This window comes from Cicer arietinum, chromosome 7 (assembly GCF_000331145.2).
Source record: "Cicer arietinum cultivar CDC Frontier isolate Library 1 chromosome 7, Cicar.CDCFrontier_v2.0, whole genome shotgun sequence".
Classification (NCBI taxonomy): domain Eukaryota; kingdom Viridiplantae; phylum Streptophyta; class Magnoliopsida; order Fabales; family Fabaceae; genus Cicer; species Cicer arietinum.
The window spans coordinates 61,199,449-61,205,669 of NC_021166.2; positions in this window are offsets into that span (position 1 = coordinate 61,199,449).

Genomic DNA, 6,221 nt, shown 5'->3' on the forward strand with positions numbered 1-6,221 from the left:
TTTTTTTTCTACATTTTCCTATTTTACATTTTTTGTGTTTTAAAAAATTAATCAATTTTAATGGGCACAAATAAAATCAAACAATTTTACTTTACCTTTTTACAACTAACTAGATATAATAACTTTCTTTTGTAGAATTCATACATTTAAAAATTAATATATTTTATTATTATTAAATTAAATTATTAATAACTAAATAAATGTTAGTTATTAATAAGTTTGATTATATTTTAAATTTATTATTATCAAATTTATATGTTTTATTTTTTAAAATTATTTTAAAATAAAGGAAAAATCAGAACATTTAATTTAATATCTTAAAAAATTATAAAAAGTACATTACTTAATGAAACAAAGTCAAAATATTCATATTACCAATACACATTTGCCAGTACTCAAGAATTTTTCTTAATTTTTTATTTTGTTTAAAAAACAATATTATTTTATTTATATAAGGTTTAATTGCAGTTTTGGTCCCCTTATTTTAACTGAATCGCGAAAGTAGCCCCCTCATTTTATTTCTCTCCAGTTTTGGTCCCTCAAACATAATTTTGATCCAAAACTTGATGAATTTTTTTTTTTTTTGTATTTATTTAAGTCACACTATGTCTCGAGATCTTATTTGCAACAATTGTACTTGAAATCTATGATCATAAATGGTGTAGTACGACTTTAAAAAAATAAAATTTCATTAAGTTTTGGACTAAAATTATGTTTGAGGAACCAAAACTGGGAAGAAACAAAATGAGGGGGACTATTTTCACGATTTAGCTAAAATAGCGGGACAAAAACTGCAATTAAGCCTTTATATAAAAATAGAAACATAAAATGTACTTTATTTATATAAACATAAAAACATAGATATTTTATATGAGTTCCTGTGCAAAGTAGATATCAACACCCCTCTTCGCCTTATAATTTTAATTTAAAGACAAACTCACACTCAATCAAATCGAATTTTCTTCCATAAATAAAGACATGTTCGGGTAGACACAACATGTGCAGACTATATTGTTATCCCTAACCGTGGAACTTGTCTTACTTTTTTATTTATTTAAAAACCAATTCTACTTTATTTATATAAAAATAAAAACTACTTCATATATATATAAAGGTAAAAACTTCAAAATTGGAATGCATTTGCTGCGGAACTTGCTTCGAATCCTGCGGATTTTACTGCAGGTAAATCCTTTGCAAAAATATGAAGTTTGCTGCGGACAGAAAATCGCATGTAAATCCGTAGCAAAGAAAAACTTACCTGCGTCCTCCCTGCGGATTCCTGAATCGCAGATATATTCCTCAATTATTCCCGATCGGCAGGGAAATCCTTAAGTATCACCTGCGGATATATTTCCGCAGGAAATGCCGCATAAAAACGCCAATTTCTAGTAGTGCGATTTTAAAAGTTTTTTTCTTTCTTTCTATGAATAGTTTACAGAATTTAAAAATTGAGAAGTAAAATACAAAGGATATTTTGTAATAAAAAAAAAGTTACATTAAATTAAAATAGTGTATTGCCTTTATCAATAAAAAAAGAAAAAAAAGAACTCATTTGTAATATCCTCATATAAAAAATTGCTTAAACCATAAAGATTAACGGGTTATTGAAGCTAACTTTAACTAGTTTAATGGATTGGAAGTCATTCATATTTTTATTTAATATTTTTTAATTTGGTCAGATATAAGGTAAACAATTAAAATAAAATAAAAAGACGAAGTTCCGTTTATATAGATTTTGACAAAGTTACATATATATCCACCGTTTTGAATTTTGAGTTTAATGTATGTTAATCCAAACAAATAATTTAACCTTCTTTTTTATATGGATACTTCCTTTGTGTTTGTATCATTAAATAGCATAAAGCTCGACGGAAAAACAAATTATTCATTAATTTTTTGTTGGTTTGGCTGAGATAGATTAGTCTCTTTAATTCCAGGAGGTTGTGTTAGTTTTCTTACCGTTATTAACTGAATTTACAGAGAGATTGTTAATCACAATATCAAATTTGTTAGTTACTCCTAGCTTATTGCATTAATGTATATACTAAATTTAACATATACTTAGTCTATGATGTGAAACAAAGACAATAGGACTCCATTTGTTGAAGGTTTATTCAAATTTTGAGATTTGAAGTTGAAGTTACTTTATTACATATTGATGGCTCCAACGTGTATGAAAAAAAAAAAAGACATGTTTTTTACAAATTAGTTTTAATATTTTCCACGAATGATGGTGTGCAGTAATGAATTACCCATTAAGTTGTTAATCACAATATCAAATTTGTTAGTTACTCCTAGCTTATTGCATTAATGTATATACTAAATTTAACATATACTTAAAATCTTTAATAGAGTTTTAATAATAATTTTTTATTTATTTTTTATTTATCATATAATCTATTGTAATATATTAAAATAGATTATCAAATACTAATATGACATATCATTCAATATTTGTCATTTTATTTAAATATTGTCACTTTAACTAAAAATTTACATGAGGCATCTAAAAGATATTTGTTCATCCTCTCTCTCTTGCATCTTCTTTATTATTCCACTTCCAATTTACTATTATTATTACTATTTAGTATCTAATATTATATATATATATATATATATATATATATATATATATATATAATTATTCATGTGTTATGATTTACAAATTAAAATTCAATCAATATTAATTAATCGACACTCGTTGCTCCTCCATCATTATTGAGAATAATTTTTCTATAATTTTAACTCTAACTAAACATCTCTCAAAAAATATATGAATGACAACAATCAATGAAAGTTATTTCGTATCATATATTGTTTATGTTTATTTGAAAATTAGAAGACAATGACACGTACACTTTGGTTCTTTGTATCATTTTATGTGTTTTTAGATAAGCAAACCTGTGAGAGTTTTTTTTTTTAGTTTACATATTTGAGTTTTAAATTTATTTATAATTATAATATGTTTTTATATGTTAATGATAAACTGTTGCGTGTGGATATTTAATGCAAATACATCAATGTTTTTTATCAAATTTTACTTATATTTTATTACAAAATATGTTACGTGTCATCCAATATATTTTTCACATATACGCATAAACAGATTTTTAACACCAATACACCTTTTAAATTTCAATTATATAATGGATAAGTTGTGGAATATTATATTGTGACAACTATAATATCTTTCTCACCTTTAGACACATGGAGTCAATCAGTGTAACACATGTCTCTCTAAGTATTAACATATAACTCTCTACATTTCATGGAATGAAGAATAACAAATACTTAATATCTATATATCCCATTTTTTGTTTGTTTGTATAATTGGTTAATTTCCTCTAATTGAATATTGCATAGTATCGTCATGGTAAAAATATATACATATATATATATATATATATATATATATATATATATTAATGAAAAAAATAATTTATTTTTATGAGATATATAAAATGTTTTATAATTATATTTTTTAAGCATTTATACTCAAAACAACTCCACAAACTAGGATATTGTCAACTTACTATTAATTTAATATATAAATTTTGTTGACACATCTATGTTATTCTACCCCTTATGACAATCTATTTTAGTGGGTAGTCAATCTCTCGATAATTAATGTCTTATTAAAAATATCATTGATACTTCAATATTTACTTTATCGTTATCTTTTATTTAATAACTCTTATTATTGTATTGCACTATTGTGTCTCCTCCTATTCCAATTAATGCATACTTGTCACTGCCATGAGAAAATCTTTCGGATAAGTATGAATTTTCACAATCCTATTTTATCAACTCAAAAGAAAATTTCTTTGTAACTCAATTATTTTTAAAGTAGATAGAGTTGGAAAAAATTTATCTCTGCACAAATAATTTTTGAGTAATTAGTATTTTGTAACATATTTCACCTATAAATTTTTAGAGATTATTTGGTCCATCATATAGACCATTAATGATTAATAGTTAATGTACTATTAACTTTATATTTATTACTACATTTTAATATGTAGATTTTTTTTACATAATACTATTTTTTTCTTATATTTTCACATTTTCTTTAATTAGTGAAATGAGATATAAAACATTAAATTATAAATCGGTTGATCAAACTTTTAAATATTTTTTTAATAATTTTAAGTCTTATTCATTCATTAAAATATAGTTAAAATTTTAAAATAATAATTCAATGAATAAAATTTAATATATGAATCAGTTGCAACGATTCCAAAATATTCTACATATTTTCAAATGTGTATTTATAAACTCATATATAATACTTAATCAAATAAATTCACTAGAAAACATATTCAACAAATAAAATTAATAAATTATATTATTTTTTAAAATTATAAAATCTTATTCTTAATAATATTAATATATTAAAATCTATATATCATACACAACGTGTGAATTATATTCTAACGATAACTAAATTTTCATAAAACCATAAAATTCTGAATTCAAACATAAATCATAATATTTATCATAATAATATCAAAGTTGAATTAAGTATTACTAATAGCTCTAAATTTTAATAAACTTGTATTCCAAGTAAGATAATGATTCCATCCACTTGAGTCGTTACTTACCGAACCCAAAAATCAAGTCACATATAAATGGGTTAATGATTTACTTTTTCCACATACATACTTCAAATCGAATTAGTTTCCAAACAAAACTGCTATATAGATTTTTATTTTATTTGCTTTTTCTTTTGCCCAATCAATTCACTCGTGCCCAATCCTATGCTTTCTAAAATATAGAATTTTACTTATATTGCTTTTGAATGTATTATTGGAGTTAACATGTTGAAATTACATATTTACTTGCGATCACATGAACATTTTATGTAAATACATCGATTACATAGGTTCTTTAGGAGGTCGTGTTTATTTATCTTAGAAATTTACTTTTACATTTATTTATATTTTCATAAACAAAATATATTAGTCAATAATAAAATAAATATAAATAAACTCTAATACTCTCGTTAGTTTTATTTATTTATTTTGGATAAACAAAATATATTAATCAATAGTAAAAGACATACTCTAATCCATTAAACATAATTGAGACTATACAGAACAGAGATTAACAGTGTATTAAACTATTATTTGTTGATTTTAATGATTTTTTAATAATTCTTATTTGTTTAATTAGATATATTTTTATTACTATTTCACGTCTTAAACATAATCAATTAATATTAATTTATAATGTTAATTTTTAATATATTTTAATATAATATTTTGTTTCAAATTTGTTACTTTAAATATAATTTTTTACAAGTTATAATTTAGATAAACAAAAAATTGATTCCATTTTTTTTTGGGTACAAAAAATTGATTCAATTAAACTACATTAATTTAAATTAGATGATATTTTGTCTTAAACGGATGCAAACCGCACTATGAACACCCTTAATTAGTACTACTGTGTTCTTTAAAAGAATTTACTAAAGTAAATCCTATACAATTAAATTACTATATTCGTCTTAAAGAAATTGTTTTATTTATTTATTTAATATATATATATATATATATATATATATATATATATATATATTACAAAAATTACAAATAAAATGAAAAAGTAATTATTTTATCAAATTTTTTTTTTGTTAAGTATAATTTATTCACTATTATTATATATAAAATGCAAAGTTAAATATAATAATTTATAAATTAATCATATAACATTAACCAGATAATACAATTGATAAAACAATAATTAATATTCTATAAAAAAATTTAAAATGATAACTTTTTTAGAGAAATTATTTTTTGTCTGAATTGCAATTTTATTCTCCATATTTTTATCGATTCATAAAATTATTCACTTTATTTTATAAGTCGATAGTTTTAGTTCATCTTTATAATTTTTTAACTAAAAAAATGATCATATGTGATTCGTTAAATAACACGGCATATGATATGATGATGTAGAATTATCAATATACATGAAATTATAATACAATATCATGAAAATTTATATTTCAACTCAAGTTTTTTTATATTTTTAATTTAATTAATGACACATGAATAGTTAATGTATCAAGATGGTTTTATATCACAGAATTGTATGTCACGTCCTTAAAAACGTGAAAATCGTCATTTTTTAATTAAAATATCTGAAACAGGAAGCAAATATGTCGATTTTCAAATAGGATGACCAATTTTATAAATTAACAATATAGAGAAAACAAAAAT